General features: G+C 49.6%; 1 pseudogene; it reads left to right on the top strand.

Moving 5' to 3' along the window:
* Nucleotides 1-2574: 2574 nt before the first annotated feature.
* LOC128579181 (G-protein coupled receptor 143-like) overlaps nt 2575-26984 on the top strand; it is a 33304-nt pseudogene continuing 8894 nt past the window's right edge.

Here is a 26984-nt window from a genome sequence, read left to right on the forward strand (position 1 = left end):
GATGCCATGGCACTCTACCCAGGGCCACAGCTTGAGGCTCTGTCTCAAAAAAAAAAAAAAAAGAAAGAAAGAAAAGAAAAAGAAAAAAGAAAGATTAATGCAGTTAAGAAAAATCTGAAAAACTGGAATAGCTTTCTTTTTATTTTTTTATTGAGACGGAGTCTCACTTTGTCATCCTGGGTAGAGTACCTGGTGTCACAGCTCACAGCAACCTCCAACTTTTGGGCTCATGTGATTCTGTTGCATCAGCCTCCCTTGTAGCTGGGACTACAGGTGCCCACCACAACGCCCGGCTATTTTTTTTTGTTGTTGTTGTTTGTTTGTTTGTTTACCAGGCTGGGGCCAAGTACGAACCCACCAGCCCCAGAGAATGTGGCTGGCACTCTAACCACTGAGCTATGGGTGCCCAGCCAGGGATTAGCTTTTTTTCTGTTATACACAGGATTTTTTTTGAGACAGAGCCTCAAGCTATGGCCCTGGGTAGAGTGCTGTGGCATCACACCTTACAGCAACCTCAAACTCTTGGGCTTAAGTGATTCTTTTGCCTCAGCCTCCCATGTAGCTGGAACTATAGCCTGACACAACGCCCGCCTATTTTTTGGTTATAGTTGTCATTGCAGTTTGACAGGCCTGGGCTGGATTTGAACCTGCCAGCTCTGGTGTATGTGGCTGGCGCCTTAGCTGCTTGAGCTACAGGTGCCGAGCCCAGAGGATTATTTTTTTTTTTTTGTGGTTTTTGGCCGGGGCTGGGTTTGAACCCACCACCTCTGGCATATGGGACCGGTGCCCAACTGCCTGAGCCACAGGCACCGCCCTGCCCAGAGGATTATTTTTGAGAGGTAATTTGGAGTGTCAGAAACTTAATACTATTGTGTTGCAGCTGAGTAAAAATGGAACAGAACTGAAGTTAGGGTGCAAAAGGTATGTGTGTGTAATGTTTTTTTTTTTTTGTAGAGACAAAGTCTCACTTTATGGCCCTCAGTAGAGTGCCATGGCATCACACAGCTCACAGCAACCTCCAACTCCTGGGCCTAAGGGATTCTCTTGCCTCAGCCTCCCAAGTAGCTGGGACTACAGGCGCCTGCCACAACACCCAGCTATTTTTTGGTTGAGGTTCAGCCGGGGCCGGGCTTGAACCCACCACCCTCAGCATATGGGGCTGGCGCCTTACCAATTGAGCCACAGGCGCCGCCTTGTGTGTGTAATGTTAAGTAGTTTTCCCTTTCTTTAAGATTGATCTTGCTGAACTCAGTGGCTCATGCCTGTAATCCTTGCACTTTTGGAGGCTGAGGCAGGAGGATCGCTTGAGCCCAGGAAGTGGAGGCTGCAGTGTGGTATGATGCTGCCACTGCACTCTAGCCCAGGAAACAGAGCAAGATTCTGTCTCTTCCAAATTATGTGTTTAATTTCATTTAAAAATTAAAAAGAGATCTTAATTTTAAAGGAAACTCTTACGTCTGCCAAATTGTTTCCAAGAATTGCAGAGTCTATAAACAAGCACTGCACTATTTTAACAACAATCCCTGCTTACAGGCATTCGTGAGCATCAGACACAGTGTGTCAACACGTTCTGGTGCCTGAGCGGCCTCAAAATCAGGATGTCAGAATCCTAAATAGGAAAGATCTGGCTCATGAGGCCTGCATTTCTAGTAAGAGGGCAGGTTAGGGGGTCTTGATGCCTGAGAATTAAAGCACCGGGAGCTCTGGTGACTGGAGAGAGGGCAGAGCTTCCAGACATCCCTCTCCCCTCTCCCCTCTGCTCCGTCTCCCGTCACTGCCCTCCTCTCTATTTCCATTCCCCTTCCCCACTCCACCCCTCCTACCTCCATTCTCCTCTCCCCCTCCCCTCCTCTCCCCTCCTCCCATTTCCATTCCCCTCCCCCCTCCATTTCCATTCCCCCTCCGCTCCCATCCCCCTTCCCCACTCCACCCCTCCTACCTCCATTCTCCTCTCCCCCTCCCCTCCTCTCCCCTACTCCCATTTCCATTCCCCTCCCCCCTCCATTTCCATTCCCCCTCCGCTCCCATCCCCCTTCCCCACTCCACCCCTCCTACCTCCATTCTCCTCTCCCCCTCCCCTCCTCTCCCCTCCTCCCATTTCCATTCCCCTCCCCCCTCCATTTCCATTCTCCCTCCGCTCCCATCCCCCTTCCCCACTCCACCCCTCCTACCTCCATTCTCCTCTCCCCCTCCCCTCCTCTCCCCTACTCCCATTTCTATTCCCCTCCCCCCTCCATTTCCATTCCCCCTCCGCTCCCATCGCCCTTCCCCACTCCACCCTCTCCTACCTCCATTCCCCTCTCCTCCTCCCCTCCCATCTCCTCCTCCTCTCCCCTCCCTGCCCTTCTTTCCCACCCCTCCCCCTCCTCCTCCCGCTCAAGCTTCACCCTCGTGAGGTCTCGTGGCGTTTGCAGAGGTCCCAGGGCCCCCACGGCGCCTGGCGCCTTCACTTCAAGCGCAGGGGGGTTGGGGTGAAGGGGAGGAGGCCCGGGGCGCGTGATGCCGCCCCCAGCCCGCCCAGCACCTGACCCAAGCCGGCCTGCCGCACTCGCTCCACGTCCCCTAGCAGGGCCCATGGCTTCCCCGCGCCTGGGGACCTTCTGCTGTCCCACCAGGGACGCGGCCACGCAGTTGGTGCTGAGCTTCCAACCGCGGGCGTTCCACGCGCTGTGCCTGGGCAGCGGCGCGCTCCGCCTGGCGCTCGGCCTCCTGCAGCTGCTGCCCGCGGGCCGGCACGCGGGCGCTGGGGCCCCCGCCACCTCTCCGCCCGCCTCGGTCCGCATCCTGCGCGCGGCCACCGCCTGCGATGTGCTCGGCTGTCTGGGTAAGGGCGTGGCCCGCGGGCTGGGACCTGTCGGGTCCCACGAGGGCCAGAATCTGTTGGGTGTCCGGGGAGGGCGCGCGGCCCGCGGGTGGAACCGGGCATCCACGTACTGGAAGCTGGAGGCTATTCCCTAGGGATCCCGCCAGACGACAAGGTGATTTTTGCAAAGCAAGAAGATCGGTAAAATTCATGCCCCGTGAACGTGGAGTTTTAAAAAATAACTTTATTGTGTTCGATGTAATGAAACTTAAGATAGTGCAATCAAGGAGACTGAGTTTTGCTTAACTGCAGCGTGGAGAGACCAACAGTTAACACGGTGTGTGTGTGTGTGCTGTTTTGCATTGTGTAGTCTTTAAAGAGTGTTTTTTAAACCTGAAACCCTTCCTGTCCAGACTTTATAGATTTGATCTGTACACCTCATGGGTGCAAACTGCAGCTCCCAGGACAAGCCCTAATGCCTGTCTACTGCCTCTCAGGAGCTAAGAATAGTTTTAGATTTTAAGAGTTTTATTTATTTATTTATTTATTTGTTTTTTTAGTTTTGAGACAGGGTCTCTTTCTGTCACCAGTGCTAAAGTGCAGTGGTGTCATCACAGCTTACAGCAACCTCAAACTCCTGGGCTCAAGTGATCCTCCTGCCTCAGCCTCCTGAGTAGATGGGACCACAGGCATTCACCACCACCCAGGCTAATTTTTCTATTTTTTGTTCAGACCAGGACTCGGACTCCTGACCTTAAGCTGTCCTTCTACCTCAGCTTCCCACAGGGCTAGCATTACAGGCATTTTAAGATTTTTTTTTTTTAACAAAGTAATACATCTATTTGCATGTGACTCCATGTAAGATTTAAATGTTAGTGCCCATAAAGTTTTATGGGAACACAGCTATGGCGTACGTGTGACTTTGCCCATTGTCCAGGGCTGCTTTTGTCCCAGGAAGGCAGGGTCAGTGTTGGATAGAGAAAGCGTGGCTTACAAAGCCAATTATTTACACTCTGGCCCTTTACAGAACAAGTTTGCCAACATCTGGTTTAAACTGTAGCATGACAATTCTTGCAGACCTCTAAGCTAGGTTTTGCCATTTTGTCTAGCTTCTCATTTTGGATAATTTCCAACATACATAAATGTAGTGTATTATATGTGAGCAAGTATAACGAAGTTTCCTGCACCCATCACCCAGCCTCACCCACACCCCTCTTCACGCTACTCACTGGGTGAGTTTGAAGCAAATCCCAGGCTTCATGTCCTTCGTCCATCTAGATGTCAGTGCAGAGCTCTAAAACATCTGCTAACTGCTCCTTGTATCCCACCTTGAGCAGGTGTCTGGGCACAGGTGGTTACATGTCACAAGGCCCAGTCCTGTCTGTTCCTAAGCCAAGAGTGACACAGACTTGATTGGAGACACTCAAGAACCTTGACTTCAAATGATGCTGTGCAACCTCAGGCGTTAGGAATAGGGCATACTTACAATCCAAAGTGATTCAGGGGATTGTAAAAAATACCAATTTTGACTGAATTATACTGTACCAAAATGATTTTATCAGGATCATTTATCAGGATATATTCCTGATAAAATCATTTTGGTATAGTATAATTCAGTCAAAATTGGTATTTTTTACAATCTCCTGAATCACTTTGGATTGTAAGTATCTTCAGTAATTCAGTTTCTGTGACTTGAATATCTGGAAATAAAGATGTGCCCAAACATCTTTTAATGGCTATCACATAATACTTCTATAGCCTTTAGAAGTGAGGTCAGGATATTGTGGGCACGTGGGCAGAAGCAGAAGTCAGGAGAAGGCAGCGTGGTCAGTACCCTTACTGAAAGATGAGAGATTTGAATGAGTTTAAATTCACTCCTTAAGCTCAGAGGAGTGCCATGTGCTGAAAATTATATAGCATTATGCAGGAGGAATTTTTTTTTTTTATCTTTTATTTTTCCTTTTGAGACAGTCTCACTATGTTGCCCTCGGTAGAGTGCTGTGCAGTCACAGCTCACAGCAACCTCAAACTCTTGGGCTTAAGGGATTCTCTTGCCTCAGTCAAGAGAGCCACAGGCATAGCCCTAGAAACAAATTATTGAGAGCTAATTTATGAAAATCTTAAATGCATTTAAAAAAAAACTATATATTAAAACTTCCAAATTGTGCTTTTATTTATTATTTTATTTTATTTTGAGACAGAGTCAAAATAAAAGGTTGAGTTCACAGCAACCTCAAACTAACTCCTGGGCTCAAGTGATCCTCCCACCTCAGCCTCCTGAGTAGACTGGCTTGTTTTCTATTTTTATAAAGTTTTTTGGGAGACCCCAGAGATGGGGGTCTCCTATTGTTCAGGCTGGTCTCAAACTCCTGAGCTCAAGGGCTAGGTACACAGGTGTGAGCCACCATGCCCGGCTCACACAATGGTTTTGCAATGCCAAGTAAACAAAGAAATGAGGGATGAGTCCGTGGCTGACCATAAATTAAAACAAAGTGCCTAGGTTTGCTTTGCTACCCTAAGAGTTATTTTCTGAGTGACTCAGTCTTCTCTCTGCACACACCAATGCATTTATCTTTTTCTTTTTCCTTCCTTCCTTCCCTCCTTCCTCCCTCTCTCCTTTTCTTCCTTCCTTCCTCTCTCCCTTATTTCATTCCTTTCAATCTTCCTTCATTCTTTCCTCCCTACCTCCTCACTCCTACCTATCTATCCATCTGTCCATGTTTTTTTTCTTTTTTGAGACAGAGCCTCAAGCTGTTGCCCTGGGCAGAGTGCCATGGCATCACAGCTCACAGCAACCTCCAACTCCTGGGCTCAGGATTCTCCTGCCTCCACCTCCCAAGTAGCTGGACTACAGGTGCCCGCCAAAACGCCTGGTGATTTTTTGGTTGCAGCCATCATTGTTGTTTGGTGGGCCTGGGCTGGATTCGAACTCGCCAGCTCAGGTGTATGAGGCTGGCACCTTAGCCGCTTGAGCCATAGGCGCCAACCCTGTTCATCATTTTTATAAAGCAACAAATAGGGTTTAGATTATTTATTTATTTATTGAGAGACTCACTCTGTCACTCTGGGTGGAGTGCCATGGCGTCATAGCTCACAGCAGCCTCAAACCCTTGGACTCAAGTGATCCTCTTGCCTCAGACTCCCGAGTAGCCTCCAGAGGCTACAGGTATCTACCACAGTGCCCAGCTTATTCTTTTATTTTTAGTGGAGACGAGGGTCTTGCTCTTGCTCACGCTGGTTTGGAACTCCTGAGCTCAAGCCGTCTGCCCACCTCAGCCTCCCAGAGTGCTAGGATTACAAGCATGAGCCACCAGAGCTGGCTAAGTGACTTTTAGATTTGAATTAGGATCAGACACAGAGTACCATCTAATTCTCACTTAGGCATTGTAATCCGGTCTACAGTGTGGTTAGGATACCCAGATTTCATAGAGAGCATCTCTGATGTGAACAGGACAGACATCTGGCCTGCTGCCTTCTGCCTGGGGAGTGCGGTAAGCCTGCATGCTTCGTCTGCCCTCTTCTCTGTCTGTGCTTCCTGGTGGGTTGTGGGCCTCAAAGTTCAGCAACGGCAACCCAGGTAGTCTGTGAGAAACGTAGATTCTCAGGCCCTGCCCCAGATCCAGGACCAGGAACGCAGCCAGCTGCTGGGGCCTTACCAAAGCTTCCGGGGGACTGGAAGTGCTGTTTCCCCACCTCAGCCCCTCAGCACACATATGCACCTTGCCTGAAAGAGAGCCACAGTCAAAACTGGTGGCAAAAACACAACATTCTCAATATACTGGATGTGTTTTGCTTAATGAAATATACATTTAGGGTCGACGCCTGTAGCTCAAGCAGCTAGGGCGCCAGCCACATACACCAGAGCTGGCGGGTTCGAATCCAGCCCGGGTCTGCCAAACAATGACAGCTACAATAAAAAAATAGCTGGTTTTTGTGGCAGATGCCTGTAATCCCAGCTACTTGGGAGGCTGAGGCAAGAGAATTGCTTAAGCCCAGGAGTTTGAGTTTGCTGTGAGCTGTGGTGCCACGGCACTCTACTGAGGGCGACAGCTTGAGACTCTGTCTCGGAAAAAAAACAAAACATTTCAAAAGATTAAATAGAATATGCAAATAAGTAAGGAAGTATACATTATACAGACACACACACAGACATGTAATGCTCCATTCCCTCACTGGGGCTCAGACAATGGTGCCAGGTACAAACGTCCACACACTAATGCTGACCCCTGACTGTGGTACCAGCGTCCTAGCTCCTCTCCCCTCCCATGACGCATCTGTCTCAGCCCATGATAGGGAGGCATCTTGATCTGGCTTCTAATACCCTCTTCTCCTTCTACTTGAAAGTACATTGTGAGTTTTTCCTGTGCATGTTAATTCATTCGTGGAAAAAGGCTTGTAGTTGAAAGCACCTGTGAGGTGGCGCCTGTGGCTCAAAGGAGCAGGGCGCCGGCCCCATATACCAAAGGTAGTGGATTCAAACCCAGCCCCAGCCAAAAAAAAAAAAAAAAAAGCCCCTGTGAACGCTCACACCACTCTAAACTGCACATCTTTTTTTTTTTTTTTTTGTAGAGACAGGGTCTTACCTTATCGCCCTCGGTAGAGTGCTGTGGCGTCACACAGCTCACAGCAACCTCCAAATCCTTGGGCTTTAGGCAATTCTCTTGACTCAGCCTCCCAAGTAGCTGGGACTACAGGCGCCCGCCACAATAAACCGCACATCTTAGAACCTCTCCTGCTGCTCTTGCGGTGGACCAGCAGACGGAGTTCCTTAGTGAGATCTGCCTGACAGACGGGACTCACACACCCAGGCCACACACCCCTCTTGGTTCCATGGCCTGCATGCACACGTGTCCCAAGAACTTGGCAGGGCTGCTTCCTGGCATCAGAGGCATCTGCTGTTTTATTTCCCGGGTGGGCTGGGCCGCTGGTGCCTGTTCCAGACGCTGTGACGCTGGACTCTTCTTGATTACAGATGTGGATACAGCTGTGGTACAGCACCTGCTTCTGGTGGCTGTTTTGCTATGCAGTGGATGCTTACCTGGTGATCCGGAGATCAGCAGGACTGAGGTATTCCCGGAGGAAACGAGGGAGGATTTCTGCCCTAGATCCATGTTATGAGGAAAAGTTTGGAGACAGCACTGAGCAGAGTGTTTGGCGGCAGGGCAGACGCTGTCAGTCAGAATCTCCCTGCTGGCCCCTTTATCTAGAAACAGCCATGACAGCTCAATATTTATAAGAGGCCAATGGCAGATTGAAAATTCTGAGGATTGGGCGGCGCCTGTGGCTCAGTGAGTAGGGCGCCAGCCCCATATGCTGGGGGTGGCGGGTTCAAAACCAGCCCCGGCTAAACTGCAACAACAAAAAAATAGCTGGGCGTTGTGGCGGGCGCCTGTAGTCCCAGCTGCTTGGGAGGCTGAGGCAAGAGAATTGCGTGAGTCCAAGAGTTAGAGGTTGCTGTGAGCCGTGTGACACCATGGCACTCTATCCGAGGGCAGTACAGTGAAACTCTGTCTCTACTAAAAAAAACAAAAAGAAAATTCTGAGGATTTTAAAACCTTTAAAACAGGGCAGTGCCTGTGGCTCAAAGGAGTAGGGCACTGGCCCCATATGCCAGAGGTGTTGGGTTCAAACCCAGCCCTGGCCAGAAACTGCAAAGAAAAAAAAGGTAAAACCTTAAAAACAAATCATTCAGCAAATTAAATATTTGGAACTAGACAAATACTGAAAAAGAAGGGTGTGAATATAAGCAATGTTTGATTGTACACAAAGGTTCAAGAAATGATCTATTTGTGCTATATTGGGGAACCCAAGAATGCTGGGGGTGGAGGTCGCTGCTTGGCAGGGAATCATACAGTGGTTAGTAACTTGGGGCATTGGTAGGTTTGAACTCCTGCCCAGTCACCCACGAGTGGTGTAACTGTTGGCAAGATGTGTTTAACTTCTTTAGACCAGGGCGGCACCTGTGGCTCAGTTGGTAAGGTGCCGGCCCCATATACGGAGGGTGGTGGGTTCAAACCCTGCCCTGGCTGAACTGCAACCAAAAAATAGCTGGGCGTTGTGGCGGGCGCCTGTGGTCCCAGCTGCTCGGGAGGCTGAGGCAAGAGAATCGCTTAAGGCCAGGAGTTGGAGGTTGCTGTCAGCTGTGTGATGCCATGGCACTCTACCAAGGGTCATAAAGTAAAACTCTGTCTCTCCAAAAAAAAAAAAAAAAAAGTCTCTAGACCTGTTTTCTCAGCCATCACAGGGGCCCATGCAGGAGGTTGCCAGAAAGAGTAAACGTGATAACCTGTGTGAGTGGTTAAGCCCAGTGCCTGTGTTGAGGCTCTGAGCAGATGCTGGCTGTTACCACACTTGGGATGTATGCGTGTGCTGAGAAAGCGGCAGCACAGAGAACTTCAGTGACAAAGAGAAGCTGGACAGTGGCAGGGCAGGACTCCAAGTCCAAGAAGCATCTTTCCCCATGCTCCCCCCACCAAGTTCATGGTCCATTTGAATCAGGTCCCCTTTGGTTGGAGCCTTATTTTGCTTTTTTGTTCACCCATTTGAAAATCTAGTAGTTTTTAGTATATTCAGAGGATTGTGTAGCCATAGCCAACATCTGATGTTACATTTTAATTATCTCCTTCAAAATCTTTTATATGGTTTATTAGTTATCCCTCACATTCCCCCCCAAACCCCTAGCAACCACAAATCTACTTTCTATCTGTAGGCATTTACTTATTCTGGACATTTTATATCAGTGGAATCATACAATACATGACCCTATGTGCTTGGCTGTTTAAACTCAGCGTACATACCAGATGACCACTTTGTCACCCTGGGTTGAGTGCTGTGACATCATAGCTCACAGCAACCTCAAACTCTTGGGCTCAAGCCATCCTCTTGCCTCAGCCTCCCCAGTAGCTGGGACTACAGGTGCCTGCAACAGCACCCAACTTTTTTCTTTTTTTAGAGACAGAGTCTCACTTTGTTGCCCTCGGTACAATACCCAACTATTTTTAGACAAGATCTTGCTCTGGCTCAGGCCGGTCTTGAGCTCCTGAGCTCAGGCAGTCCACCCCACTTGGCCTCTCAGAGTGCTGGGATTATAGGTGTGAGCCAGTGCACCCTGCTTCCAAGGGGAGTGCTTTGAAGGTGCAGCCATCAGACCTGAATTCCAGGCCATAGGCTGGAGGAAGAGGACAATGGAACAGGAGCCAGTTTCCTCCCTAGCCGGCCTTAAGCAGCGCCTTGTGTGTTTTGCATAATGCTACTTATTTATTATTGGCTAGAACTTGGTCTCATGCTACAGTCTGGTGCTGGAGGATGTAGAAATTATACTCTGTGAGCTGAGCATGATGTAGGTCTCCATGACATCCAGATGATGTTACTGAGGGGAAAGAGGAGACTGGCTTTCAGTAGACAACAAGCAGCCTTGGCCTTGATAAGGCCTTGGCCCCAAAGCATACAAGGACCCTTCAACCAGTGTTAGAGGGATCAGAGCTCTGACATACTGGAGGTATCATAGGCACCCAGTTATGCAGAGAAAAGAGGGGCCTTGGAGTGCCCCAGGGAAGCTGGGAGGAGAGTGCTGCCCCTTCTGTCACTGGACGATGCCTCATACTGTTTCGGCCACACCTGTGGCAGGGAGGTGGGGCTGGCAGTGATGGATGGGACCCAACAGGGCAGTCTGAGAACTGTGGATCAGAGGTCAGGCAGAGCCTTCAGAAGCTGCTGAAGGCAGTCACCAAGCCATCTCCACCCCCAGGAGAGTGTGTGGGAATTCACTTTGAAACTCAGCGTTCCCAAGGCAGGATAGATGGTGGGGATGCTGGGCACAGTGTGGCCTCCTGGGACCTGCCATCATGAGAAATCTCCAGACACCGTCCCAGGATAAGAGCAGGGGCAGGTTTCCAGCACTAGGATGGCTGTCTGTGGGGTGTGACATGGGCTCTCCCATCAAGGAGGATTAGGCACCGGGCAGACAAATAAGACAGGTGCTTGGGGGGTCCTGGAGAGCAGGCCCCACCTCCCAGCTGATGGTCTGAGCCAGGGCTGAGAGTGTGGGTTCAGAGCCTTTGCAGCTCCTCTTTTGAGAGGCAGCTTGTTCCAGAGCCGTGGGTGGAGCTGATGGCCATTAAGAGGCTACAGCTGGGGGGTGTGGTTGGTCGTCCAGAGCAAGTCCAGGGCAGAGGCTGGGCTTTGCAGGTATGGGGGGGGGGGGGTCCAGCTGCACATTCCTTTCTAGAGCCTTACAGTACTGAGCTGTTTTCTTTGGCACAGGAATACTTTTTCTTTTAATCCCAATCCTAAGAAATGTCATTAAAACAGATTTAAAGTTAAAATTTAAACCATTATTCTGGTTCCGGGTGTGGGATATACAGGTTTTAAGTAGTAAAAAAGCACTTGGGATCCTAGAACAGGCCTCGATTCAAAGTCCCCTTTTGTTCTACGAAAATGGAAGTGAGAGAACCGAAGGGGCCTGGGAGGACCCTTGTGTGCCTGGACGTGGAAACTGGGGTGCAGACTGCTGCCCTGGGGTGGCTTCACACTCACCCACGTGATGCTGCTTGCAGGACTCCCATCCCGTGGGGGGAGGGGTGGGGAGCTGCACCCAGGCCTTGGCGAGCTCTAGCCCTGGCCTTGCTGCTGGCTTATGCTCCCCAGCTCAGTCTGCACCAAGGCTGGGGTCTGCGAGGACAGCTGCTGTCCTCTCCAGCAGGCCAGCCCTTTGCAGTGTGCCACTGTGTTGGTTATCTGGGTCTCCCACTAAGCCCTGGTTCCTCTGCAAGACCCTGCATTGCTGAGACCCCCTCCTGGGGAAGGGCTGCTCTGCTCTGGAACGGGTTACAATGTGGGAGGCAGAGTGCGTTGGAGTCGGCTCCATAGGGCTTTGCAGGGAGCTGGCCAAGAAATGTTTGTTTTCCTCCTGAAGCTCACTCCTCTCTCCAGTGTGTGCAGTTACTTCTCTTTTCCCTGATTGTAAAAGGGAGTCCTTTCTCTCAGTGCCCTGACTGTTGTCCACACAGCTGATCTTTGCAGTTAAAATCCCAAGAAGATGGAGTTTCTGCTATTTGGCGGGCGTCTCGGAGAGTTACGGGATCATTAGGGAGGCAGCAAATGCTGGCCTGCCAGGGTCATGTGCGGTCAGAGAGCCCCGTGTGTGATGTGTGTGAAGTGCTTATGTCTTCCACACTCTGCCTGCCCCGACTGGAAGGCCCGCAGCCTCAAATCCCTGGGGGAAGCAGGGCTGGCTGTGTGGAGGGACTAAGATCAGTGATAGAGATCCTCCAAGAATGCTAAGTACGCGCGCGCGGGGATGGTAGTCATCTGCTCTGCTGTCTAATTCCCACCAGGACCCCTGGAGGGGGCTAAGCTTTCAGACTGGTGCACCCAGATTAGGTGCTTTGGAGATTAGGTGTGGAGGGGACTTTGGGAAGGGGTCAGGGAGTCCTTGTGTATGGGGTGAGCTGGGTGTTTAGGGGGCCTCACAGTCCTGGGGGCCCCGCGTTCAAGTCCTGGTTTGTTCCAGACCCATGTGTATCCATGTCCACATCAGAGAAGCAGGTGGTACAGAGAAACCAAGAATTACCCCTCTGCCTCCCTTTCTGTCATCTCACCTGGCTGATTTCTTCCCAAAACTACCCCTGCCTTTTTTTTTTTTTGTGGAGACAGAGTCTCACTGTACCGCCCTCGGGTAGAGTGCCGTGGCATCACACAGCTCACAGCAACCTCTAACTCTTGGGCTTACGCGATTCTCTTGCCTCAGCCTCCCAAGCAGCTGGGACTACAGGTGTCTGCCACAACACCCGGCTATTTTTTTTTTGTTGCAGTTTGGCTGGGGCTGGATTTGAACCCACCACCCTCAGCATATGGGGCCGGCGCCCTACTCACTGAGCCGTGGTCTACTTGAACTCTGGCTTCCCCTTGAAGAGAACCCACCATCCAGAGTGTTTTTCCTTTCTTACCTCTTCCCCGCAGGGACCATTAAATGCTTGGGGGGTTACGAGGCAGAAACGTGACGGGTCTGCCCTGCTCCCTGCTGTTCCAGACACAGAGAAATGAGTCAGATTTCCTCTGGGCAGAGTCAGAAGCAGATTGATTTATTTCCCCTTTCGTTCTCATCCTCTTATCTGGGCTTCCAGATGTATTTTAGCCAAGCCTCGCCTCTGAGGAGCCTCGCCTCTGAGGAGCCTGACTGGTTTTCCTCCCTCAGGCGTGAGAGGGGCTGAAAGACTTGGGGCAGAACCCCCCACTCTGCCCGGAGCTCTGACCACCCCAATCAACCGCAAGAGACGTCGCTTGATGCAAAAACGCAAGAGGATTTTTATTCCTGCATGCCGGGGCTTGACCCACAACTCTTTTAGAAGCCGAGGAGTCAAGCCCCACATGGCAGTTTTTACAAGCTTATAAAGGCAAAAACTACAAAGTAGGCGGGAATAGCAGACATGGCAGGGGCTCTAATCATAAAGTAAGAGGAAATAGACATAGCTGGGGCTCTAACCAGATAAGAAGAACTCTGGTTCATTATTCAACTGTCTTAAGATAAGATCAACAGTCAAATATTTGTCTTTAACAATAAACATTCGCTTTAGCTTGGGGAGCTATCTTCTGGAACAGTTACAAAAGGTCACATTCCTATGGTAGGGAGTGAGAGGTGGTCACATTCCTATGGTAGGGAGTAAGAGGTGGTCACATTCTCATGGTAATATTTTCTTTCATTCCTCCATTTGTTTTTTTGGGAAGTTCTAATCATGGAACTTCTGGCTCTATGTATTCATTCTCATGGCTATTGTCCCGGCGGAGAGACTGGTAATGCTCTCTGAGCATTAATACTTGTACAGCACTCACTGTCTCCCGGACGAAGGTGACTATATGGTTGAAAATGTAGGGCCCAAAGGTAAGAATTAGAAGCAGTATAATAAGAGGGCCTATTAAACTGGAAACGAGAGTGGTGAACCAAGGTGATCGGCTGTACCAACACTCAAACCATCCTTGATGGGCCTCCCGATCTCGTTGTCTTTTTTCTAGTCTCTCCCTGAGTTTAGACATGGAGTCTTTTACCATACCAGAGTGATCTACATAGAAACAGCATTCTTCTCTTAGTGCAGCGCATAACCCTCCATCTTTTAGGAACAGGAGATCGAGTTCCCGTCTATTCTGCAATACTACTTCAGATAAGGATGTTAGTGATTCTTCTAATTTTGTGATTGATTGTTCTATGGCTTTTAGGTTCTCATCTACAGCTGTTCTCAGTTCTTCAAGATACTGTGGGGTCTGGACAAGCGCAGCCGTTCCTGTTCCTACTCCGGCCGCCACCCCTATACCCATCAGGACAGCTAGAGTAATAGAGACTGGTTCCCTCTTCTGTCTACGGGGTCCGAGATCGAATTCTGCCTCGAAGGAACTCGCCTCGTGACAGATAACTCTAGGTATTAATTGTACGAGGATACAGTAGTCTGCAGTGGAGTTAAACACTGATGAGGAAATGCACGGGGTTAGCCCGGTGCTGCAAGCCCACCATCCTCCTTTAGAGGGCACTAGATAATAATTGGTAGTGGTTGATGGGCTTTTAATGGTCTGATTACACAGATGCTGGCGATTTTCAGGGATCGTGCCTAGGCAAATGCTTTGGCTAGAGACTGCTGTAAGGGTGATCTTGGATCCCCAGTCACAGGAATTATGGGAGGTGGTATTTTGGAAGATACCTGAGAAGGCGATCCCTTCATAATAGGGCGGGCCTGAGGCTAGACACAACCAGCAAGATTCGGTAAAATTAGGGTTGGAAGTATTGAGGACATTGAAAGCCCCCTGTATTAAGTTAAGAAGTCTCTGCCCGGTGCTTGGAGTCTCCGGGGATGTTACCTGGGGAGACAGTTTCGCAGGCGATGGGGCTGTGCTGGCCTCAGTAAATTGGGTGCTCCCCGGAGTCTGGGGCATACGGGGAGAAATAAGCGGCTGCTGTCCTGAGAGTACGATGTTGGGTCCTATCTGGACAGCGACGGGGGTCTCTATTTTTAATTTGATGAAGAAGGTAAATCCTTTATTCCACCCTGACATATAGAAACGGAATCCCCATGTTCTTCCTTTTATCCAATCTCGGGCTTGTTTCCCCCTCTCCGTGAAGGAAATATTTAGGGGGTTTGACCCTGCTCCGGTACTGCTCCTCTTTACGGTTATTAAGTCCCAAGAGGAGAAGGGGTGCCAGAAGGCCTGCCCAGTCGTCTCACATTCCCATTGTTTACAATAGAAATTTTCTTCCCCCCCACATCTGTTGGCTTGGCTTATCGTTCTCCCGACCCGGGGACAGATATAGAACTCCGTTTGTCGCATCCGGCGCTGGGTGGGCAAGTTGCCACAGCCAGGGGCGTCTGCAACGTACTGGCCTTGGGATGTGGAGCCTTGGGTAAGCGAGCGCTTTGTTAAATGGTGATCAAGCCTTGATGGAACCTCTTTAAAGGTCTCATCGGAGATATCCCAATTATCTAGCCCTGCTATTAAGGCGCAAATATCTGGGGTGAGGGATGGCCACCAGGTCCAAGGAGGGTCTTCTTTTGTAGTACTCCATACTACATTACCAGTCTGAGAGAGAACCTGCCAGGTTAACCTCTGGGGGGCATGGGGGTTGGGACCGGAGCTACTTATCACTGGGAGTTGTTTCAGCAGGAGCAGGGCTACTGCGGCGAATGCGGAGCTTGAGGGGGTTGTCCGTCTTTTCTACTTTCCACCCGGAGTCTGGCGGCGGTGCTGGTTTGACATGAGATGCGTGGATCCAGGCTGCGATGCCATCAACTTTTATTGCCGTCAGGGTTGTGAGCAGCACTAGGTATGGTCCTTTCCACCGTGGTTCAAGGTTGGCTGTCCGGTGGCGCCGGATGTACACCGAATCTCCAACCTGGAACTGGTGAGGTATTTGCAGATCCCCGGGCTTGTAGGCCTCGATCAGCCGGCTCCACACCTCCTTTTGCACAGTTTCAAGGGCTTTTAATCTGGTGTATAGAGATTGAGAGGAGTAAGATTCTGGGGAAGGGAGGTGCTGCATGGCAACAAGCGGGGGGTGAGCTCCATATAGGATTTCAAAGGGGGTCAGCTTGAGAGTGCTAGGGGTGTTGCGCACACGGAACAGGGCAAAGGGAAGGAGGACTGTCCAGTCAGTAATGCCAGTCTCTAAGGATAATTTAGTCATGGCCTCTTTTAGGGTTCTATTCATCCTCTCTACCTGCCCTGAGCTTTGGGGCTGATAAGCACAATGTAATTTCCACTCAAGCCCCAGGATTTTGGTTAAACCTTGATTAACCTGGGCAACAAAAGCGGGACCGTTGTCGGATCCGATTATCTTGGGTAGCCCAAATCTTGGAAAAATTTCTTCTAATATTAATTTGGCTACGACTTGAGCAGTCTCCCTTTTTGTAGGAAAAGCTTCGACCCATCCTGAGAAAGTATCTATGAACACCAGCAAATACTTGTATCCGTATTTGGCCGGCTTAATCTCTGTAAAATCTGTTTCCCAGTAGCTCCCAGGACGATCTCCTTGGAGTCGTCTTCCCTGAGGTAATGTGCTAGGCTGGGTGTTTACTAATTGGCAAGGTCTGCACTCTTTTACAGCTGTGTCAACGAGTTTACTTAATTCCATAATATAGTATGGGGAGGACTGAACAATAGTTCTTAGATGCTTGGGGCCCAAATGAGTTAATTTATGAAGTTGTCTGAGAAAGGTGATCGCCTGCTCTTCAGGGAGGATGATTTTTCTTTCCGGAGTTTCTCGGATCCCCTCTGGGGATTCTAAGTGGAGGCCTAATCTGTTCATTCTCTCGAGATCCCGCTCCGAATATTTAAAGTGTTTGACAAGGGGGGGTGCTATTTCTTTAAGGCTAGGCCTTAAAGTGTTTTCATATAGCGGCAGGATGTTGAGCCTTTGAGCTGCTAGCTTAGCTTCTCGGTTGGCTCTTTGGTTTCCCTCGGCAACTCTGGACCCCCCTTTCTGATGCCCAGGGCAGTGGATAATGGCCACTTTCTTAGGGAGGTGAACAGCCTCCAGTAGACTTAGGATTTCTTCCTTGTGTTTAATTTCTTTTCCTGCTGAAGTCAGCAGTCCTCGCTGCCTGTAAATGGCCCCATGAACATGGGCCGTAGCAAAAGCATACCTGCTATCGGTGTATATGTTAACTTTTTTCCCTTCTGCCAAACGTAAGGCCTGGGTCAAGGCGACCAGCTCGGCCTTCTGGGCCGACGTCCCTTCAGGCAGACTACTTGCCCAGATGGTCTGCTTATCGTCCACTACCGCCGCCCCGGCCACCCTTTTACCTTCTACTATGGAGCTGCTCCCATCAGTGAACCGGGTCAGCTGGGCATCCGGCAGGGGCTGATCACAGAGGTCCTTCCGAGTTCCAGTTTCCTCAGCCAGTACTTCTTGGCATGTGTGTAATACATCTTTCCGGACAGAGGTATCAGGTAATAGGGTAGCTGGGTTGAGGATGACAGGCGGGCCAAACTGGACTCTGTCTCCGTTTAATAGGAGACTCTGGTAATGTGTCATGCGGGCATTAGACAGCCACCAGTCAGGGGGCTGTCTGATGATGCTTTCTAAATCATGGGGGGCAATGACTGTCAACTTCTGCCCCATAGTCAATTTGTCTGCATCTTTTACCAGTACCGCTACTGCCGCCACAGACCTCAGACAGGCTGGCCAACCACCAGCAACGGGGTCCAATTTCTTGGAGAGGTATGTTACCGGTCTTTTCCATGGCCCTAAAGGCTGCGTCAGCACCTCTTGGGCCACTCCTCTCTTCTCATCTACGTGTAGGACAAAGGGCTTTGTTACATCTGGTAGAGCCAGGGCCGGGGCTGATAATAATGCCTTTTTAATGTTGTCAAAGGCCCGCTGTTGGCTGGCACCCCACTTGAAGGGAGTGCCTTTCTTGGTCAAAGGCTAGAGGGGAGCTGCCAGAGTAGCAAACCCCGGTATCCATAAGCGGCAGAACCCCGCAGTTCCTAAGAATTCTCGCACCTGGCGGGGCGAGCGGGGAACTGGAATCTGAGTCACAGTATGCTTCCTGGCTTCTGTTAACTATCTCTGCCCTCCTCTTAAGGTGTAACCCAGGTACGTTATCTCTTTCTGGCAGATCTGGGCTTTTTTAGCAGAGGCTCGATATCCTAAGCGGGCTAGTTCTTCTAGCAACAGTTCTGTGCCCCGATAGCACTCTTCTTTTGTTGTTCCAGCTAGTAGTAAGTCATCTACATATTGTAAGAGCGTTATCTGAGGGTGGCTGGCACGAAAGTGAGCTAGGTCTTGGTGGAGGGCTTCATCAAAGATGGTTGGGGAGTTCTTAAACCCCTGTGAAAGTCGGGTCCATGTCAATTGCCCCGTTGTTCCAGAGTCCGGGTCTCTCCATTCAAATGCGAAGATGTTCTGGCTAGAGGAGTGTAGTTGGAGGCAGAAGAAGGCATCCTTTAAATCCAGGACAGTGTACCAGATATGGTTCGGAGGGAGAGAGCTTAACAGATTATAAGGGTTAGGCACGGTGAGGTGGATGTCTTGCGCCCGCTTGTTTACTTCTCTTAAGTCCTGCACGGGGCGATAGTCTCCTGTGCCGGGTTTCTTGACGGGTAATAAGGGCGTGTTCCATGGTGACTGGCATTTTACTAGTATGCCCAGCTGTAGGAGATGCTGAATGTGAGGCTTAATTCCTTCCTGAGCTTCCTTAGTCATAGGATATTGGCGCACTGCCACAGGAGTGGAAGTAGCTTTGAGTTCTATGGCTATAGGCGGCCTTTCTGCGGCCAGTCCCATTCCAGCAGTTTTGGCCCATGCCCCAGGATATTTTTCTAGTCAGTCATTTACGAGACTAGTCCCTTTCTCCCGCTGCTTTTCAAAGAGTCTATGTTCATCCTCTAAACGCATGGTCAGGGCTGTTACCCTCTTATTCTGGGTTACCTCTGGGCCATCAGGAGTGAAGGTGATCTGGGCTTCCATTTTGGTGAGTAAATCTCTCCCAAGGAGCGGCGCAGGGCACTCAGGGATAATTAAGAACGAGTGGGTTACCCATCCCACTCCCAGATCTACTGATCTTCGGGTAGTCCATGAGTACTGCTGATGCCCTGTGGCCCCTACAACCCAGGATTTTTTCTTGGAGACGGGTCCTGATGGTTCAAGTAGGACTGAGTGTTGAGCTCCGGTGTCTACAAGGAACTCAACTGGCTTCCCCTCCACTTTAAGTATTACCCTAGGCTCGGGGAGGTGTTCCGAGCCCTGTCCCCGCTAATCTTCTTCTTCCTCTAAGGCCAGTACTTTCTTGGAGAGTTCTTTCTTTTTTTTTTTTTTAGGACATTCCCTGGCCCAGTGCCCCTTTTCCTTACAGTAGGCACATTGATCCTTATCTAACGGGATGTGGTTGCTCAGGCTACCTGACTTCTTAGTTCTACCTTGGGTCTATTCCTGGCTCTTCTCCCCTACTACTGCAGCCAAAATCCATGTTAAGTTTTTCTCCTGTCTTTGGTCTCTCTTATTTTCCCTTTCTTCTCTCTCTTTCTCCTTTCTCTGCTCTTTTTCTTCCTCAGTTTCTCTTTTATGGTATACTTTCTCAGCTTCCTTAACTAAATCCTGCAAGGTATAGTCCTGCAATCCTTCAATTCTCTGCAGCTTTCTTTTAATGTCTACAGCTGACTGCCCTATGAAAGTCATAGCCACGGAAGCCCTCTGTCCTTCAGAGGCAGGGTCAAATGGGCTGTAACGCCTAAAAGCTTCCATTAGACGCTCAAGAAACATGGAGGGGGGTTCTGTGGCCCCCTGTATTACTTCTCTTACCTTAGCCAAATTAGTGGGGCATCTTGCCGCCCCACGGAGGCCAGCCACTAGAGCCTGGCGATAGACTGACAGTCGCTCCCTACCTTCTGCCGTGTTGAAATCCCAGTCTGGTCTGGAGAGGGGAAAGGCAGCCTCGATGATGTTGGGGAGCTGGGTAGGACGCCCGTCCGCCCCGAGTACATTCTTCCTAGCTTCTAGTAAAATCCTCTCCCTCTCTTCAGTAGTGAAGAGAGTCTGTATGAGCTGCTGGCAGTCATCCCATGTGGGCTGATGAGAGAACATCAGGGACTCTACCAGCCCAGTCAGGCGTTGGGGTCTTCTGAAAAAGGGGGGTGATTAATTTTCCAGTTATACAGGTCTGCGGAAGAAAATGGCCAGTACAGGAGGGGCTGGAGAGGAGGTGGTCCCTCATCTGTTGCCACCGGCGGGGGGCCGTATGCCCTCAGGGGTAGGGCAACAGTAGTGTCGGGAGACACTCCTCCCCGGCAGTGACTCCTGGTACCTTGTGCGGGCCCCAGTGAAGGTTCCCCTGGGGGTGCAGAGGGGGCAATCGCCGGATCTGGCGATGCTGGTCCTCCCTGCCCCCTGACAGGAGCCAAGGCGGGAGGTATGGGGGAGGAGGGGGTGGAGGGTCGAGGAGAAGATGATCAGTCTGGATTTCCGGGTAGATCTTCTTAGGGGGGTCCGAACTGTCGCCCCCTTTTCTGGGACCGGAAGATTGGACAGCGAGCACCTGAGGATTAGATGGGGGCCTGGATGTGGCAGTCCACGGCCGAACCCAGGGGGGCGGATTCTGCACCAGGTCCTGCCAGACTATGATGTAAGGTTGTTGATCCGGATGGGCTCCCGGTCCTCTCTGAAAAACAATCTCTTTAACAGCAAAAATAAGAGATAAGTCAAAGGTTCCTCCTGAGGGCCAGCCGACGTTAAAAGTAGGCCACTCCAAGGAGCAGAAAGTCTGCCATGGGCCTTTTTTAACCTCTACTGACAGATCACGACCTCTTCTTTTCACTTCAGTCCAATGATCTAGAGTTAAACTCAGAGGGGTTGTCACAGTCTGTCCCATCATCAGTGGATATGTCAGAAACACAAATAACAGGAATAACAGAAATATTACAGGTACAAGGACCCACCTACCACACTTGGTCCTTCACAAGCCTATAACAGAATCAGACGGGCGCGTTTCCCGTAATTTTTGATGGAACAACCAGACTCGACCAGCGCCCTTACAGCAGGAGACAACCAGGTGTCCCTGGTTCTCCTCAATTCCTGGGGCGTCCCCCAGGGTTTCAGCCTGTGGTCCTCCGGGCACGTCTACCGACCACTGTCCGGCCACTCTCACGAGGTGCCGAACGGCTGCGAAATCGAAAGCGCGCACACAAAGTCAAATAAAAGGACTGAAGACACAGACTAGACAGTTTTCGGGGTACCCCTTTCTTACCTCCAAGGTCGACTCTGCAGGTGAGGGGTGGTCGTTATATCCCGGGCAAGCCCCCAAATGAAAGACTTGGGGCAGAACCCCCCACTCTGCCCACCCTAATCAACCGCAAGAGACGTCGCTTGATGCAAAAACGCAAGAGGATTTTTATTCCTGCATGCCAGGGCTTGACCCACAACTCTTTTAGAAGCCGAGGAGTCAAGCCCCGCACAGCAGTTTTTACAAGCTTATAAAGGCAAAAACTACAAAGTAGGCGGAATAGCAGACATGGCAGGGGCTCTAATCATAAAGTAAGAGGGAATAGACATAGCTGGGGCTCTAACCAGATAAGAAGAACTCTGGTTCATTATTCAACTGTCTTAAGATAAGATCAACAGTCAAATATTTGCTTTAACAATAAACATTCGCTTTAGCTCGGGGAGCTATCTTCTGGAACAGTTACAAAAGGTCACATTCCTATGGTAGGGAGTGAGAGGTGGTCACATTCCTATGGTAGGGAGTGAGAGGTGGTCACATTCTCATGGTAATATTTTCTTTCAGGGCCTGGACCATGCCATCCCCCACTATGTCACCTCCTACCTGCCACTGCTGCTTGTGCTGGTGGCCAATCCCATCCTGTTCCAAAAGACGGTGACCGCAGGTAAATGGCGGGCCATTCTCTGAGTGCATGGCCACCGGGTACAGCCCCTTGCCTTGGCTCACATATTGACAAATGTTGGCCTTCTGGAATTATCCATGATGGCTGACATCATTTGACATCCTCCAGAGATGTGGAATAGAGCTGGAGAGAGTGGGCAGGTTTAATAAATGAACATGAGCAAGCCTTGCTAACATTCGTTTGCTCAAGACCACGACGAGTTGACTTTTCCGTTCTGTGCCAGGCTCATCCTGTCTGCTTGGGACAGTCCTTGCAAGACTGTGAAGGTGCCGTAGGAACAGAAGGAGAGGCAGGGGAAGGGGGGTGGACTGAGGGGGCTCGAGTCCCGGGGTGCACTTGGCCTGCACCTTCTCTCAGACAGGCAGGGGCAGGATGCAGAGCACAGGCAGTGAGTCAAAGGCTGAGGTCAGAGCTGGATAAGAAGCTGGGGAGACACCTCTACCTCTTGGCTGGCTGGGGACCTACTGTCCAACCCCAACCACTGCCTAAGGAAGTGTACCTGGAGTGAGCTTCCAGCCTGCTCGAGCTGCCAAACGCCTTCTGAGGGTCAACCATTGTGGATTGTAGAACTTTTTAAAAACATGGCTTAAGTACTCTATCAGACCGAGTGCAGTGACTCGAACCTGTAATCCTAACACTCTGGGAGGCCAAGGCAGGCGGACTGCTTGAGCTCAGGAGTTCAAGGCCAGCCTGACTGAGAGTGAGACACCATCTCTACTAAAAATAGAAAAACAAACCAGGTGTTATGAGAGCCACTTGTAGTCCCAGCTACTCAGGAGGCTGAGGCAGGAGGATCTCGTGAGCCCAAGAGTTTGAGGTTGCTATGAGCTATGAGAGCCTTGGCTGTCTACCCAGGGGGACAGAGTGAGATTCTGTCTTAAAAAAATAAAGTATTCTATCACTAATAATGGGAAATTATTGCAGCTCTTTGAATGAATCTTTCATATCTACATTTAAATATAGCATATTGAGTGTAGTACAACTTTTATAAAATTGCATAAAAAGCAATGATTCAAGTGTATCAAACACATTAAAATGATTTATAGGAAGAGGACTGAGGCTGGGCGTATGACTCACACTTATAAACACACATTCCTTAAGAGCTGGTGGGACTGAAAGCTTGGAAGCTGTGAGGAGTGGGTGTCAGTGACTCCCTTTTCCACAGGCCTCTGGCTGTGCACCCAGCTCCCCTCTGCTCTGCTCTGGTTAGCTGGCTTTTTCTGCGGACCTGGAAATGGTCCTCTCTGTTTTTTGCAGTGGCCTCTTTGCTGAAAGGAAGACAAGGCATTTACACGGAAAATGAAAGATGGGAGCTGTGATCAACATCCGATTTTTCAAAATAATGTTGGTTTTAATGATCTGGTAACCTTTCCCCTGGTTTCTTTGTTTCTTTGTTTCTTTCTTTTTTTAATTGCTGGAGGGGAGGGATATGCAAACAACTTGCTTTTTGCCTTTCCAGGAAAGCTGTGAGACCCTGCTAGGCCCCTTTGAGGAAGTGCATGGACGGCAGGGTAGCAAGTGCAAAATTTAGGAATTTCTGGAAAAATATTCAAATTTCAAATTCTATATACAAAGCCCCTAGAACATGAACGCCTGGGTTTAGTTTTGAAATGCCCCAACTGTGGGCATTTGGCATCTTGACTCATGGCTGGGGTTAACTAAAATAAAGTCCTGTGTCATGTTTTTTTTTTTTTTGAGACAGAGCCTCAAGCTGTCGCCCTTGGTAGAGTGCTGTGGCATCACAGCTCACAGCAACCTCCAACTCCTGGGCTCAAGCGAGTCTCCTGCCTCCGCCTCCCAAGTAGCTGGGACTACAGGCGCCCACCACAACGCCCGGCTATTTTTTTTGGTTGCAGCCGTCATTATTGTTTGATGGGCCCGGCTGGATTGGAACCTGCCAGCTCAGGTGTATGTGGCCAGCGCCTGAGCTGCTTGAGCCACAGGCACCGAGCCCTGTGTCATGTTTTCAAAGTTCACTCGTTGGCCCCCCTCTTGACCCCGGAACCACCTCTCCAGTGGCTCAGTTTGCAAGAGGAGAGGACAGGCCCAGTGTCCCCCGCCACTGGTATCCTGTCCAAATGCTTCAGGTAGAACCTGTGAAAATTGACCTGTAACCAATGCAAAAAAAAAAAGATTGAAATCAGAGTATGGGACACTGTGGTAAATCAATACTTAGCAGGACAGGGCAAGCCCAGTGGTGTTAATAATTCACCTGGTATGTGGAGGTCTATATGAACACCATCCTAGAAGAGGTGTGAATTATCTCCTGCTAATAATGCACCCAGCTCATCATTTCAAATTTCACTAATCCACCTAGGATAACATTGAAAAATTCCAACATAAAATGTCAAGGTTGGTTTTGGTGTCCATGAAAATGTTACCTTACTTCTCAAACAAAGAATGAATTCTGGGTTACATGATACAGTGTCAGAACCTTACACTCTGAAGTGGTGTTGTGGAAGGATTTGCTGGTCTCTGCTTTAGAGTGAGAGAAGGACTTATGTTTTTTTAATTAAATTCATAGTGTGGGCTCAGTGCCCATAGCGCAGTGGTTAGAGCACCGGCCACATGCCCCAGGGCTGGCGGGTTTGAACCCGGCCCAGGCTTGCTAAACAAAAAATGACAACAACAGCAAAAGTATAGTCAGGCATTGTGGCAGGCACCTGTAGTCCCAGCTACTTGGGAGGCTGAGGCAAGAGAATCACTTGAGCCCAAGAATTGGAGGTTGCTGTGAGCTGTGTTGCCACAACACTTTACCCAGGGCGACATACTGACACTCTGTCTCAAAAAATAATAATAATAAAACATAAAAAAAAATACTAAAAATAAATTCTTAGCGTGATGGTTCCTTGTAGTTTTTTTTTTACTGCTGATGTGGTCATCTCCCCACTGAGTAGAGTTAGCACTTTTAGGTCTTGGTAGAAAATGTTCCCTAACCCCAGCATTTAAAAATGAATTTTATTGCATGTTCTCGTTACCTGTGGCCATTTTCTTCCTAACAGTTGGTTGTTGAATTATCATCAACGAAAGCCTTTTATTCTATCTTGAAATGCAAACAATGGAGGCTCTTTGAAAAGCATTAGAAATGCAGCCAGGACTACATGGTTTATTATGGTAGGTCAATCTAGATTTCAGATTTTTGCTTTAAAAAAAAAGAAAGAGAAAATGAATGACTTAGAAATACAACATATTATTTCAGTATGTAGAATGAGTTGACTAGGTTTCTAGTCTGCCTGCGTCTGGCCATGGGGTACCAGCTAGCTAGACTCACGGTTACTCAATCGTATGACCCTGGTAAAGCAATTTGATGCAGCATGCCAAACCTTTCCGTCATAGTCTCACAATAGCAGGGTGTTTAACTTGAAGGAATATTTCTGAGCATGCAGAGATGAAGATATTCTTGCTGGTGTTCCCCATAATTGTAATGCATAGTGGGAAACCCAAATTTCAAAAAAAGAAATAAAAGGGAATGGTTAAATAAATATGGCTCTTCATCTTGATGGAATTGTTAAAATGATGATTGTGAAATCTCTAGTATTAATTAAGTGGAAAATGTTATGCCAATTGCAAATACATGAAAACGTATGTAACAAAAGATATTGGCTGGAAACGCATGAAATGACAGCAGACCAGAAGCAGCACCACGGGTAGGCTCCCATATGTCTTCATTATATGACATTGATAATAAGAAACGCATGCATGAGCTGGGGTGGGGGGGGTGCACTCAGTGCCGCACAGGATCGATGTTTGTGTTGCTTTGAGTTGGGGGAAAACCTCATTCACCAGGCCTTTCAAGTAGGACAGCCTTGGCCCTGGTCCCCGGCTTTGGAGTTTCACCTGCTTCCTTTGGTCAACTGTACGTGTACTTACCCCGCACGAGTGGAGGAACAGTTCCCAGACTCGTTTTTAGCCTCGAGAACTGTTCTTAATGAAATTCTAGCTGGCATGGCAGGGTGGAGAGCAGCAGGCGGGGAGAGGTGCCCTGGCTGCACGAGGACGCCACTGTCCGGGCTCTGTGTGGCAGTGGCGCTTACCACTCTGACCCCTGCATGCTCTGACTCTGACCGTGCCACACCAACCCGTGTGTTTCTTGTCCCCACAGGGGATACTGAATCCAGCCCAAGGATTCCTCTTGTCCCTGGCATTCCACGGCTGGACAGGATGCAGCCTGGAGTTTCAGTCCCCCTGGAGGGAGATCCAGTGGGAGTCACTGACGACCTCGGCTAATGAGGGGCCTCACCCAGCTCCCGTGGGCTCCCACGAGCCTCCCAAAAGCCCCACTTGCAGGAAGGAGTCGAGACTGGGCGGGCAGACTTCTGATGAAGCCTTGAGCATGCTGTCTGAAGGTAACGCCCCTGCCAGGGCCCGTGCATCTGGGGCCCCGGAGCGCCCTTGGAAATCCTTTTTCAAACAACAAGGTGACCCAGTGTGGAGAAGGAGTGTGAGCCGTGGACTTCAGGGCGTAAAGGGAAGTTCCGTTGCTGACGGCCACTCCTCTCACGCTTTACCTTCTACCTGTCCTTTTCCTATTCCAGGGTGCCTTCCATTTACTCCTTTATGGATCGTGCACCATAACCTCATATTGATTCTAACTGGCTTCCCCTGGGGTTGGAGGACATTTTAGAGCGTTTTGTAAGATATTAAGGGGCTACAAATGATTCTGTTTTATAGATAGCTTTTGTGTGTGGCATTTTGAATGTGTGATAAATTATCACTTGACACCCTGCCATACATTGGCTCTGAGGCAGTGAATGTGCTGACATGGTTTCTTTAGATCCTAAGTGCAGTTTAATCTATTCAGCTCCCCTAGAGCATTTAAGATGTAAAGCCCATCAGCCAGGGCTGGCGCTTCTGGTCTGTCCTTTTCACATGGAGACTCTGGTGGTGTGATCCTCAAGCGAATGAGGTGTTTTCGATATCCAGTAAATCTCAGTGGCTCAAATTCCATACCAAGTTCATAGGAACATCTGTGATAAAAATCGTGAATGCTTAAATGTATTGGCCACCAAGCACTGACCCCCAAATCCCCTGACTTGGCCTGCCAGGGTAGCTTGCTTGCGCTCAGAATGACATTCTCCCACCAACTTCACTTAGGTGAAAACTTAAGTTCCAAGATGGCAAGATAAACCCTTCAAAGCTGCTCTATTTTTAGCTCCTTAGCCACTTAAAACTGTTCTTTATTTGGGAGGGAGAAGGTTGAGACAAAGTCTTGCTCTGTTGCTGGGTCTAAAGTGCCATGGTATCATCATAGCTCACAGCAACCTCAAACTCCTGGGCTCTGGTGATCCTCCTGCCTCAGCCT

This window comes from Nycticebus coucang, chromosome Y (genome assembly GCF_027406575.1).
Source record: "Nycticebus coucang isolate mNycCou1 chromosome Y, mNycCou1.pri, whole genome shotgun sequence".
Classification (NCBI taxonomy): Eukaryota; Metazoa; Chordata; class Mammalia; order Primates; family Lorisidae; genus Nycticebus; species Nycticebus coucang.